Here is a 13,277-nt window from a genome sequence, read left to right on the forward strand (position 1 = left end):
TTTCTGGTAGTGTGTTTGGAGTTCTTGATCTTGAGTTTCATAAAATCAATCAAACTCCTTGTAGTTTATTTGCTTTTGCATAAGCTGATTTCACTCTGAAAGCAAGAATCTCCATCAAGTCGGTTTTTTCTTTCTTTCTCCTCTTGTTTCTCCTTCTCTACTTTGGTTGAGGGTGTCTTCCTCGTCTGGCCCATACTCAAGTTCTTGTTAACACCCAACATTTTTATAGCTTTCCACTTTTGGCAGAGTGCTCCGATGTTCCAGTAACCCCAGAGCCTTATGGGGGGGCCTATACCCACACTCTCTCTCCCACCCCCATGGCACCTGTAGTAAAGTTAGTACTTTGCTCAAGCGGAGAGTGAGGCCTTGTGGGAAACCAGCAAGAATTATGGGAACTAGGTCCTGTTGCTTTAACCCATAGACCCGTTGGCTGCAAGGGCGTGAAAGGTTTACTATGGGAGAGGAATTCTCTGGGTAATATGAAGGGTTGACACCTGTGAGGGAAGTTATGGATATCCAGCCGGTGATGTTATCTCCCTGTTAATTGCCGAAAGGAGGTGCATCTGCATAAGCACCAAGAAAGGGAGGAAACATCTTTGATCTAGGCTCTGGAGTCTTAATTGGCCCAGCTGTCAGAAGTTAAAATTATTAGCCCACAAGCTGGTCATTGGAGAATTCAAGAGTGGTGATTGGGCCTGGGAAATCTGATTCCATGTGCAAATTAGGGATAGAAGATCTTGAGAATGGCTGGGAAGGTGCGCTCTGCAGTCCGCAAAATCGCCCGGCTGCTGCTGATGTTCCACCTAAGCAGCCGTTCTTTTGTGCTGAAGATTTTCTAAGACCTCTGAATGCGGATCTCTGAAGGACTCTGAACTATCCTATCTTTGCCTTAGAGTGTTGAAGTGAGTATTAGCTAGCTATATTTTGCAACGTTTTTATTTTCTCTTTACTTGTAATCTACCAAAAGATGTGCCTGCTTTTTAGCATGTTCTTTATGTTTTAAAATAAATTTTAAGCAAGAAACTTTCTCTTGTATTGTGTGTGCCTATCCGGGGGAATAGCTAAATCCAACGCCTAGCTTCTTGGTTGCGCCTTACTAAAGAATTTCTGCCTGCAAGCTTGTGGAAGCAACTTGTAGTTTGGGGTTAACCGGTAACAAAGAAGCACGGCCGTCTCCCTTGAGCTGTGGCTTAAGGTAACCCTGGGACAAGGGAGTGGTGCCAGCCTTACCAGTTCTGTTTCGTCCTGTTTCTGAAAAGGTAAAAGGGTCTGCCAGCCTTGCTCCAGAAACCTGGTCTGGCCGGAGAGCAAAGACAGGTGAGGGAGGGGCAAATGGATGGGGACCAGTTCACCACAGGACCTGATCTGCTGCGGAGGGTGCATGGCAGGCGACTGAACTCCGATGCGACAACCTGGAAGTCCCAGAGCGCTGCATCAGTTAGAATGGGATGCTTAAGAAACCTCTACAGATTCTCAAAAGGGAGAAGAAAACCTTTAGATGTATGGAGTGTTTGACGTATTTCTCTCCGAGTTCACTTTCCTTCCCATCAATGAACTCAGATAATGGGAAATCAGTCTTAAATGGGGGCAGATGTCATAGGCGAAGGGGATCGAGATACGGATATGCTCGTACCCCTTCCAATCTGCGCCCCATCCCGAGAGACGAGGGTAGGGTGAGCAAGGATTACTCACCTCCGTAACTGGTGTTGTGCAATGCCAGGTCTATAGGCAACAAAACCGCCACCCTGCGAGATTTCTTCACCTCGCAGGGGGTTGACCTGGCATGTGTGACTGAGACCTGGGTGCGCGAAGGGGATACTGTTACCTTACGAGAGATGGTGCCCCTGGGTTTCTCCGTCCTCCACCAGTCGCGGACTGTGGGCCGGGGGGGAGGGGTGGCGTTATTAATCCGGGAAGATTGTTCTTTCTGGGCTCTACCATCGCCATCGATCCCCGGCATTGAATGTGTTGGCCTAGTGTGGGGCTCCGAGGAGAGCTTGGCTGTCTGGCTGGTGTACCGGCCACCTAGCGCACCAGCAGCAACCCTGTCAGGCCTGCTGGAGGCGGTGGCCGGCTGGGCCTTGGAGTTCCCTAACCTATTGGTATTGGGGGACTTCAACATCCATGCTGATGCCACTCCCTCCTCACAGGCTCTGGACCTGGTCTCTTCCATGGCGACACTAGGGCTCTCCCAGTTTGTTTCGGGCCCCACACATCAAGCAGGCCACACGCTGGATTTGATCTTTGGCATCGGTATAGATGTGATCATGTTTCCTTCGATGAAGGTGCCATGGTCTGATCACTATGCTCTGAAAGCCAGGATTGACATTCCACCCCCACCCTGCTTGGGTGGCGAGCCAATTTGGGCTCGCCCACAGAGGCTGATGGACCCTGATAGATTCCGTCAAGCCTTGCTGGACCTTGCTCCCCCTGGCGACTCATTGACTGAGCTTGTTGAGGCCTGGAATACCCAGCTCCTAGCAGCCATCAATGAGATCGCACCTAAGCGCCCTCTGCGACCCCGCAGAAACTGGGCTCCCTGGTTTACCGAGGAGCTTCGGAAAATGAAGCGGGACCTCAGACGGCTAGAGCGAGTATGGCGAGGTGCCCGTGACGGAGCCTCAAGAACATCTTATAGGGTTTTTATGAAAACCTATGAGATGGCAGTGAAGGCCGCTAAGAAGTCCTACTTCTCGGCCTCCATTGCATCCGCTAGCTCTCGCCCGGCGCAATTATTTAGTATAATTTGGTCTTTAACGTCCCTTGAAGGACAGCCAAATTTAAATAACAATTTGACACACAGCTGTGAGGCATTTGCGAGCTTTTTTGCGGAGAAGGTGTTGCTCCGCCATGACCTCCCTGCCAATTTGGATACAATAAAGGAACTGGAGGCCCCTCGACTGTCCTCGGGTTCAGTATTAGACCACTTTGACTGGATATCCCCAGCCGATGTGGACAGACTCCTCCGAGCTGGAAAGCCCACCACCTGTCCTCTCGACCCGTGCCCGTCCTGGCTGATTAGAGCGTGTCCAGACGAGGTACGGGCCCCCCTGGGGGATATCATCAATTTGTCCCTTGGCACCAGGATATTCCCAGGGGAACTGAAGGAGGCAGTGGTGCGCCCACTCTTAAAGAAAACATCATTAGATCCCTTAGATCTATCCAATTACCGCCCGCTTTCGAATCTTCCATTCCTGGGTAAGGTGATTGAGAGAGCGGTTGCTGAACAGCTTGGTAGGTTTCTGGATGAAACATCAGCTCTGGATCCATTCCAGTCCGGCTTCCGCGCTGGTCATGGGACCGAGACGGCTCTGGTCGCCCTAACAGATGATCTCCGCAGGCAGCTGGATCGAGGCGGGTCGGGGCTGCTGATTCTTCTAGACCTGTCAGCAGCCTTCGACATGGTCGATCACGAACTCCTGGACCACCGCCTTGCCGACGTGGGGATCCAGGGCACAGTCCTTCAATGGCTGCGCTCGTTTCTCTCTGGTCGGGGACAGAGGGTGGCGCTTGGGGGGGAATTGTCATCCCGCCACTCCTTGGTGTGTGGTGTGCCCCAGGGTGCAATACTCTCCCCGATGCTTTTTAACATCTTTATGCGCCCCCTCGCCCAGCTTGTCCGGAGTTTTGGGCTGGGCTGCCATCAGTATGCTGATGACACCCAACTCTATCTGTTGATGGACGGCCACCCGGACTCGGCCCCAGACACACCGATCAGATGCTTGGAGGCTGTGGCTGGATGGTTTCGTGGGAGCCGGTTGAAGTTAAATCCTTCGAAGACAGAGGATACTCTGGCTGGGACGGGACGACATGGGACTGAGGGGGCAACTCCCATCTCTTGCGGGGGTGCAATTAGTGCCAGCACCGTCCGTTAAGAGTTTGGGTGTAATCTTCGATACCTCCCTCTCCATGGAGGCGCAGATTGCAGCTATAACAAAGGCGGCATTTTTTCATCTCCGCCAAGCTAAGCAGTTGGCTCCTTACCTCTCTCGCCCTGACCTAGCCACTGTGATCCACGCGACGGTCACCTCCAGACTGGGTTATTGTAACTCGCTCTACGTGGGGCTGCCCTTGAGACTGACCCAGAAACTCCAGCGGGTGCAGAATGCCGCACCGAGACTCCTTACGGGGTCTTCGCTTAGAGATCACATTCATCCGGTGCTATACAAGCTGCACTGGCTCCCGGTGGAGTACAGGATCAGGTTTAAGGTGCTGGTTTTAACCTTCAAAGCCCTATACGGCCTAGGACCCTCGTACCTACGGGACCGCCTCTCCTGGTATGCCCCACAGAGGAACTTACGGTCTTCAAATAAAAACACCTTGAAGGTCCCAAGCCACAGAGAGGTTAGGCTGGCCTCAACTAGAGCCAGGGCTTTTTCGGCTGCGGCTCCAACCTGGTGGAACGCTCTGTCACAAGAGACAAGGGCCCTGCAGGACTTGACATCTTTCCGCAGGGCCTGCAAGACAGAGCTGTTCCACCTGGCCTTTGGTCAGGGCGCAGCCTGACTCCCTCCTTTGGCAATCTTTACAAGACTTTAGTTTATGGTTGCCATTAATTTTGATTTTAATTCATTTTTATGATGTTTTATAATGTTGTACTGAGCCCGGCTTCGGCTGGGGAGGGCGGGATATAAATAAAATTTATTATTATTATTATTATTAAATGCATGGAGTGCATGTGAAGTTCTGGTATTTGTATATAAAGTTGTATAGACAGGTCTTTAAAGAAATGACGGTCATGTCTCACAAGTATAATAGCAGATATAATATAATGTTAGATAGGGAGGGGGAGAATCTGGGGTGCTGGGGTGAGTGATGATGGGCTGAGAGCCAGCAGATTTTGGGGCCTTGGTGGAGAGAGTTGGAAATGTTGGTGTTAGGAGTTGTGGTGGTAGTTTGGGAGCAGGGTTGGTGGGATTAGTATTATAGGAACAGCATCATAACTCCCATTGATGGAACAACAAAGACACAAAAAGACGAAAAGCATCTTATACATAGACTGAAAGGGCTTAAAGTCAGTGAGAAAGAGGAGGATTGGTTTGAGAAGATACTGAATTATTTGGGTAGGTTTGAACAATTTGGGGCAATTAAAATGTTAAAAGTTAAATAAACCTTGTGGAAGAAGAAGAAGAAGAATAGTAGTAGTAGTAGTTTGGATTTGATATCCTGCCTTTCACTCCCCTTCAGGAGTCTCAAAGCGGCTAACAATCTCCTTTCCCTTCCTCCCCCACAACAAACACACTGTGAGGTGAGTGGGGCTGAGAGACTTCAGAGAAGTGTGACTGGTCCAAGGTCACCCAGCAGCTGCATGTGGAGGAGCAGAGACGCAAACCCGGTTCCCCAGATTACAAGACTACCGCTCTTAACCACTACACCACACTGGCTCTCTTGAGGGAGGAGTGTTAAGGTATATAGAATTGTACATATGATTGAGTTGAATATGTTGTTATTGATTATTATTGAATATGTATGCTATTGAATATTGTATACCCAATGTATTTTTTATTAATAATAATCCAATATAAGCAACATTAATACAATACCAATTCATAATACATTTTTAAAAGCCAATTGTTCTATTCCAAATTAAGCATTTTTGGATGACTTCCCATGTTGTGGTCTTGGGGAGATGCTGTTGTTGTTCCTTCTCCTGCTTCCATTCTTTTTTAATTCAAATAGTTCAGTTCCAATGTTGTTCCTTAATCTTCGCAGCCACTGACGTAGCCACTAGGTTCGTATTTAGCTATTCCATATCTTTCAATTTGACAGAGGGGTTTATATCTTGTAACTTTCTATCCATTATTTCCAGTCTCCCCCCTCCCACTCCGATGACTTGATTCTTGCTGCACAATCGACTCCGCCATGTTTCATTGGCATTTTGCCAAATAAATAGTAGTTTAGAACTACGGTGCTTCTTTCTTTTGCTGTGTTAAGCCAGAAGGCTAGTGTGCATAAATCAAGATGGTTTATGTCGCTGGAGAAGAAGGGGATGCCTTTTCCAGAGCTATGCTCACCAGAGGACGCTCGGAGGGAGATCCGGAAGGGGGGCTGCAGGTAGCCCAGAGCGTTTTCCAACAAGGGCTTCCCTTCACTCACCTTCCAATCCGGGTAGAAAGGAAGGACTGGCCTCCTAGCTGCAAATCTTGCATGAAGGGGGAAGGTGGCAGAGCAGAGAGTGGGCAGTGCCAGAGAGACCTCCATGCAGTGGGGAGGTGGCCTAAGTGTGTGTTAAATGCTTCCCTGGAAGCTCCTCTCACATTATCCCCAAGATAACACACCTAGGGGAGAAACCCTGTGGATGTCTATAGTGTGGGTTTGGCAGGTCCCAGACTTAAGGGTCAGGAGCCACCTCTGAGCATTGAGGCAGCTTCCTTTGAAGGTCATAGGGGCACGTGGACCTGGCGGGGCCAGTTTTCAGGGCTCTTCCCAGGAACGGCTGAACCCATGGTTCACAGGGGGTGGGGAAGGGAGGGAGAGGCCCAAGGTCTCTGCCTCCTCCACACACCCCAGGGGTTTGGCCTGTATCTGGACTGCACCACTTCAGCCTGCAAGGAAGACCCTCTGTTCTGGGACACATGGATTCCACCACTTGGGGGAGCAGAGCAAGTCAGGGGGGAGGAGATGTCCAGCCAGGACCCTCCTCCCTTGGGAGAAGGAGTGCGCTGGGGAGCAGTCCATCCTGCCAGCTGCCTCCCCTGCAGTCTGAGGCGGGACAGATCCTGCCCAGCCATAGAGCCACCACTCGGGAGGACCAGGACCGAGAATTTGGGTGCAACTTGCGCTATTGATGCTCCCCTGAGATTTCCTGTAACAGGAATAGCAGCTCCGCTGGGGGACGTCCTTGCAGAACAGAATGAGTAACAGAATGAACTTCAACAGGGACAAAGGTCAGGCTCTGCACTTAGGCAGGGAGACCCACCTGCACAAATAGAGGATGGGGGACACCTGGCTGACTAGCAGTACACGTGAGGAGCACCCAGGGGTCTCGGTGGACCACTAGCTTAACCTGAGTCCACAGGGTGATGCAGCAACAAGGAAAGATAGCTCTGTTCTAGGCTGTAGGGTAGGACTCGAACCCATGGCCTCAAGCTGCAAGAAAGGCGATTCTGACTAAACCTTTGCCAGCAAGAGCTGCTTGGCAGGGGAAGAGACTCCCAGGAGAGGGGGCGATGCTCTGGCTTTGTCTTCCAAGGGGGGAGGAAGGGGGGAGCCCTGGCGGGAGAGCTCTTTGCTACGAATGGGGAAAACCTTTGCATTTCAGTCTTGCCTTTGAACCAAAGCTGTCCTGCGAGCAGCTCACACAAAATCAGCGGATATATATATATATATATACATATAATGGCAAGGGATAACCCCATTTAGGGGGGTCCTAAGTTACTGCTCCGAGTCCCCAAAGGGCGCAGCAACTCCGCTCTACTTTGCGGGGCTGTTGTAACGGGGACCCCGTCGGGAAATGGGGGTGGGACTGAGCGGACCCCCCTCTCCCGGCAAGGGATTAAAAGGGGGGCATGTCCCCTTCCTGCCCCGGAGGGCTTTTTCCCAGGTGGGGGGGGGTCTCCTTCCTGCCCCGGAGGGCTTTTTCCCAGGTGGGGGGGGGTCTCCTTCCTGCCCCGGAGGGCTTTTTCCCAGGTGGGGGGGGGTCTCCTTCCTGCCCTGGAGGGCTTTTTCCCAGGTGGGGGGGGTCTCCTTCCAGCCCCGGAGGGCTTTTTCCCAGGTGGGGGGGCATGTCCCCTTCCTGCCCCGGAGGGCTTTTTCCCAGGTGGGGGGGTCTCCTTCCTGCCCCGGAGGGCTTTTTCCCAGGTGGGGGGGGTCTCCTTCCAGCCCCGGAGGGCTTTTTCCCAGGTGGGGGGGCATGTCCCCTTCCTGCCCCGGAGGGCTTTTTCCCAGGTGGGGGGGGTCTCCTTCCCCCCCCGGAGGGCTTTTTCCCAGGTGGGGGGGCATGTCCCCTTCCTGCCCCGGAGGGCTTTTTCCCAGGTGGGGGGGGTCTCCTTCCTGCCCTGGAGGGCTTTTTCCCAGGTGGGGGGGGGTCTCCTTCCAGCCCCGGAGGGCTTTTTCCCAGGTGGGGGGGCATGTCCCCTTCCTGCCCCGGAGGGCTTTTTCCCAGGTGGGGGGGGGTCTCCTTCCTGCCCCGGAGGGCTTTTTCCCAGGTGGGGGGGGTCTCCTTCCAGCCCCGGAGGGCTTTTTCCCAGGTGGGGGGGGGTCTCCTTCCTGCCCCGGAGGGCTTTTTCCCAGGTGGGGGGGCATGTCCCCTTCCTGCCCCGGAGGGCTTTTTCCCAGGTGGGGGGGGTCTCCTTCCCCCCCCGGAGGGCTTTTTCCCAGGTGGGGGGGCATGTCCCCTTCCTGCCCCGGAGGGCTTTTTCCCAGGTGGGGGGGTCTCCTTCCTGCCCCGGAGGGCTTTTTCCCAGGTGGGGGGGTCTCCTTCCTGCCCCGGAGGGCTTTTTCCCAGGTGGGGGGGGGTCTCCTTCCTGCCCCAGAGGGCTTTTTCCCAGGTGGGGGGGGTCTCCTTCCTGCCCCAGAGGGCTTTTTCCCAGGTGGGGGGGGGTCTCCTTCCCTGCCGCCTCCGGGGATCGAACCCGGGACTTTCTCAGGAGAGAAACAGGAAAACGGAGCTGGTTTGGAAGGAGGAGAATTTGTGTCTTCTGGGAGGGAGGGGCCACTCATTCCTGCCCCCCCCCGGGTCAGTGAGCTCCGCTTCCTAGAGAGGCAGGGAGGGAGGGGGGAGGGGAGGGGCCTGATCCACCTTCCCGGAAGAGGAGCAGCTCTGCGGAGGAGGAGGAGGGAGAAGAGGTGCGAAATATATCTATATATGGGGGGGGGGGGAGAAGGAGGCGCTTTTCCTCCCCCGGAATCTGCAAACAGGGCAGCTGGGAAGGGGGGCAGGATTTGGGGCGGGGGGAGAAAGGAAAGGGGGGGATCCCTCCCCCTCCCCTCCCCCTCCCTTCTGGGGATCCGGCGAGCGGGGGAGGGGCTGGTTTAGGCGCTGGGGGGGAGAAAGGAGCCCCTCCCCCCGAGGGGGCGCCTCCTTGGAGACCCCCAGCCCTTTGTCTTGCAGGGAAGGAGGGGGGGAGAGGATTTGCAGCGCCCCATCCGCTTGAGAGGCAGGAGATGCTCAGCTGCCCCCCCCGGAAGGAAATGGGAGCCCCCCCCCCCAGGGCTGGGACTTGAACCCAGGCCCCAGTTCCGGCTTCCCCTTGGCAGGAATCCCTGGGGCGCCGCGATCCTGGCTTGGTGGGTCCCCTTTGGGGGGAGAGTGGGGAGTCCATGGAAGGGTTAATGGGGGCGAGAGAGGCCTGGATGGAGACCCCCCCCCCGGTCTCCCTCCTGGGATGGGGAGAGATTTGGCAGGGAGGCTGAGCCGGCCAGGGGGGGCCTCGGGGCAAAGGGGACCCTGGGGGGGGGCGGAGGGAGGAAGGGAAGCATCCCTGGGGAGGGATCGAAGCCATCTTGGAGAAAGAGAGAGGGCCTGGGGGGCCGCCTGCCTTGACTTCTCCCTCCTGCCCAGGAATCTGCCAGGACTAGACCAGGGAGAGATCCCTGAGCAGGGGCCCCGATCCAGCCACCCTCTCCTCCCCTGAAGCTCAGTCCTTGCCCTGCCTCAGGTCCCAGATCAGGAGCTGCAGGGGGCGCTGGGGGCTGTTAGAGCGAGTCCAACCATGGGGGTTATAGATAGGTAGCCGTGTTGGTCTGCCATAGTCAAAACAAAATAAAAAAAATCCTTCCAGTAGCACCTTAAAGACCAACTAAATTAGTTCTTGGTATGAGCTTTCGTGTGCATTCGTGTGTATCTGAAGAAGTGTGCATGCACACGAAAGCTCATACCTAGAACTAACTTAGTTGGTCTTTAAGGTGCTACTGGAAGGAATTTTTTTATTTTGTTTCAACCATGGGGGGAAAGAGGAAGCCCCCTTTATCATGCCCCCCCCCCTTTGAGGCTTCTCTCTGGGCAACTCCAGTCTCTCCCACATGCCTGTGTTTCTGTGCAGAAGCATCTAAAGGGCTCCCCCCCCCCCAGAGACACCTGGGCCCAACTCCTTCTCACCTGGTTTCCATTATTCCCACTATATCAGTTCACTTAAATCTGTGGGATTTAAGAGATTGGGAAGATTGCTATGTAAATGGGTGGGTTCCTGTGTCCCCCCCCTTTATTTTTATTAAACCTATTAGTCTCTTTCTCTTGCCCAGGGCAGCCCAAAGTGACTTACAACCTGTTGTTACAGAGAGGTAGCCGTGTTGGTCTGCCATAGTCAAAACAAAAAATTCCTTCCAGTAGCAACTAAGTTAGTTCTAGGTATGAGCTTTCGTGTGCATGCACACTTCTTCAGATACTTCTTCAGATGTTGTTGTTGTTGTTATGTTCCACGGTGACACTCCAAGGCCTTCTTTGTTGTGTTTCCTGTATTTTGGGGGCAGAGAGAAGGCTGTTCTCAGGGCCTGCTTCACCATGAGGGAAACTGAGGCAGCCCCCTCAGGCAGGAGATGCAGGGAGGGGCAAGGAGGGGAGGGAGCGGAGTCCCATTTGGCCAGCCCTGATTTAACCCTCTATCCTCTTGTCCAGTGGAAGGTGCTGTCCCTTTGCCAGTGTCCTAGACACAATGCAGCCGCCTTGGGAAGTCAATGGTGCAGGATGATTTGGGAATCTGTGCAGTTGGTGGGACTTCATTAGGAAGATGTTAGAGACGGGTATACAGCGTTTTCAGAGAAGGGGGAAGAAGGGGAAAGTGTGTCCCCCCAGATAAGACTCCCATCCTCCCTGGCCATGGGCCATCCTTGCTTGGGCAGGTGGTACTTTGAGTCCAACCACATCTGGAGGGCCAGAGGTGCCTCAACTCAGCATAGAAGGTTCCTCTAGGGCTCAGTGTTACCTGGGAGTTGGTGGAACTGGATCTTAAGGGTTCTTGAGACATTTCCGAGGGATTATGATTGGTATCCAGACCCTAGCATTGGCTACCAGCACATCATCAGGAACAACCACTTTTATTACAGACCTCCGACGTACAACGTGCTTTTCGGAGCATTAATATTAGGAAGGCAGCTGGACCGGATGGAATTATGGGACGAGTTATTAGGGACTGTGCTGCAGAATTAGCTGGTGTATTTACGGACATTTTTAATCTATCCCTGTTGCAGGGTTCTGTCCCTACCTGCCTGAAGACATCGATTATAGTGCCAGTCCCTAAACAGTCAGTGGTGGTATCTCTCAATGACTACAGACCAATAGCCCTAACATCTGTCGTTATGAAATGCTTTGAGAGATTGGTGCTAGATTATATTAAGGCTGGTCTTCCATCCACTCTAGACCCGTTCCAGTTTGCATACAGAAGAAATAGATCTACTGATGATGCTATTTCCATCGCTGTCCATACTGTACTGAGTCATCTAGAACGACAGGGAACCTACGCAAGGCTGTTGTTTGTGGACTACAGTTCTGCCTTTAATACAATTCTACCAGACAGGTTATTCCTTAAAATGACCAATTTGGGTATACATCAGAAGATCTGTTTGTGGGTAAGGAATTTCCTGACCGATAGGCCGCAGACAGTGAGAATGGGACCTTACTATTCTTCTACTCTAGTATTAAGCACAGGAGCCCCTCAGGGGTGTGTGTTAAGCCCCTTTCTCTATTCCCTGTACACATTTGACTGCACCCCACTGTATAAGTCCAACACAATCATCAAATTTGCGGATGATACAACAGTGGTGGGGCTCATTAGTGAGAATGATGAGGCTGCTTATAGGAAAGAAGTACAGGGGTTAATTCAATGGTGTAAAGAAAATAATCTTATGCTTAACACCAAAAAAACCAAAGAACTCATAATTGATTTTAGGAGAAAGAAAAGTGTATTTTTACCATTGCACATAAATGGCGAGGAGGTGGAGAGGGTTGGTAGTTTTAAATACCTGGGCACTTACATCTCTGAGGACCTCTCATGGACTGCAAATATTAATATGGTTGTGAGGAAGGTGCAGGGGAGGTTGTATTTCCTGAGAATGCTCAGAGGACTGAATCTATCTCAGCACCTACTTCTGTCCTATTATCATAGTACCATTGAGAGTGTCTTAACCTATAGTATATTATCGTGGTATGGGAGCAGCTCTGGAATGGATAAAAAAGCTTTACAGAGAATAATTAAAATTGCCCAGAATGTTATTGGGCTCCAACTACCAACCCTGGATGAGATCTTCACGTCTCGCAGCTTGAAGAAGTCACACAATATCCTGAGAGATCCCACCCATCCTGCTCACAACCTCTTCGAACTGTTGCCTTCGGGCAGAAGATACAGGACAATGAAAACACGAACCACACGCCTTCTGAATAGTTTCTATCCAAGAGCTCTGATTGCACTAAATAATGATCTCAGGGCCAGTTGTAAGAAATAGCAAGCAGTGAGTAGTAAGGAATGAGATAGGTTTTAGGTTATGCTATGCTTCTAATAGGTTGTGTTATATTCTGGATTATGTATGTTTTAATAGATTATGTCTGAATAGGATGAGAGTGTTGGAGATACGTGAAATGTGTATGAGAATCCGGTCTTGGGTGTTTGATTTTCGTTGTTGTGTATACTGTGTATATACGGACAATGACAATAAATTTATCTAAAATCTAAATCTAACACTATAAATCCAAGGTGTCCCCACTGAGCAGTTTATCAACCCTGCTGGCTGTTGGGGAAGACCTTCTGAAGGAAATGGTTTGCCCCCAAAGTTGCTTCCTTCCTTCCTTCCTTCCTTCCTCCGCTGCTGCCCACACTAAAAGAATGTCTGGATGAAATCCCAGGGCTGTCTGGCTCCTATTACAAAGTGATCCAGTTGATATTCTAGAATAAAGTGTGGCTAAGATTCCGAGTCACAATCATGACAGAGAAATACAGCCAGGGAATATGAAACTGATTTGAAGATTGGTCTCTTCTTTACACATTGTTGTTATTAGTATTATTATATTACATTCAGCAGGACACACCACTGGTTTCATCTTCTTTCTATTCTTTCCCACACTCAGTGTTATTCACTTTTAATACTCGCCTTTTTCAGTGTCACACATATTTTTATCTTGTGATCTTCATATGAAGAGAAGTATAACAATTTAATAAATAATTCCCAGTTGGAACAGAGCTAGAATATCCAGAAGCCCTTGGCCACCCAGGGCAAAGGAGGAAGAACAGTGAGAGAGGCCTGGACAGGGAATCTATGCACCTCCTGAGGCCAAAGGGACTGTGCAGGTGATGAATAAAGATCTAGAGGTCGAAGGGGACAAAATGTGGCCCAAGGGGTGGAGGATT

At 51.7% G+C, this 13,277-nt stretch overlaps 3 protein-coding genes across 5 annotated transcripts in view; all 3 read left to right on the plus strand.

The window, feature by feature from the left end:
* Nucleotides 1-13,277, plus strand: part of LOC309334723 (uncharacterized protein) — a 91,227-nt gene that overhangs the window by 42,982 nt on the left and 34,968 nt on the right. The gene's annotated exons all lie outside the window — the stretch shown is intronic.
* The window catches only part of LOC309334725 (uncharacterized protein), an 89,656-nt gene that overhangs the window by 28,202 nt on the left and 48,177 nt on the right, over nt 1-13,277 (plus strand). The window lies entirely within an intron of this gene.
* LOC309336365 (uncharacterized protein) overlaps nt 8,767-13,277 on the plus strand; it is a gene marked incomplete at its 3' end in the record, with an annotated part of 52,152 nt that continues 47,641 nt past the window's right edge. The window contains exon 1 of the mRNA XM_081851985.1: nt 8,767-8,787. The remainder of the gene's footprint in view (nt 8,788-13,277) is intronic.

Source organism: Podarcis erhardii (assembly GCF_964252035.2).
Source record: "Podarcis erhardii genome assembly, chromosome: 2".
Lineage (NCBI taxonomy): Eukaryota > Metazoa > Chordata > Lepidosauria > Squamata > Lacertidae > Podarcis > Podarcis erhardii.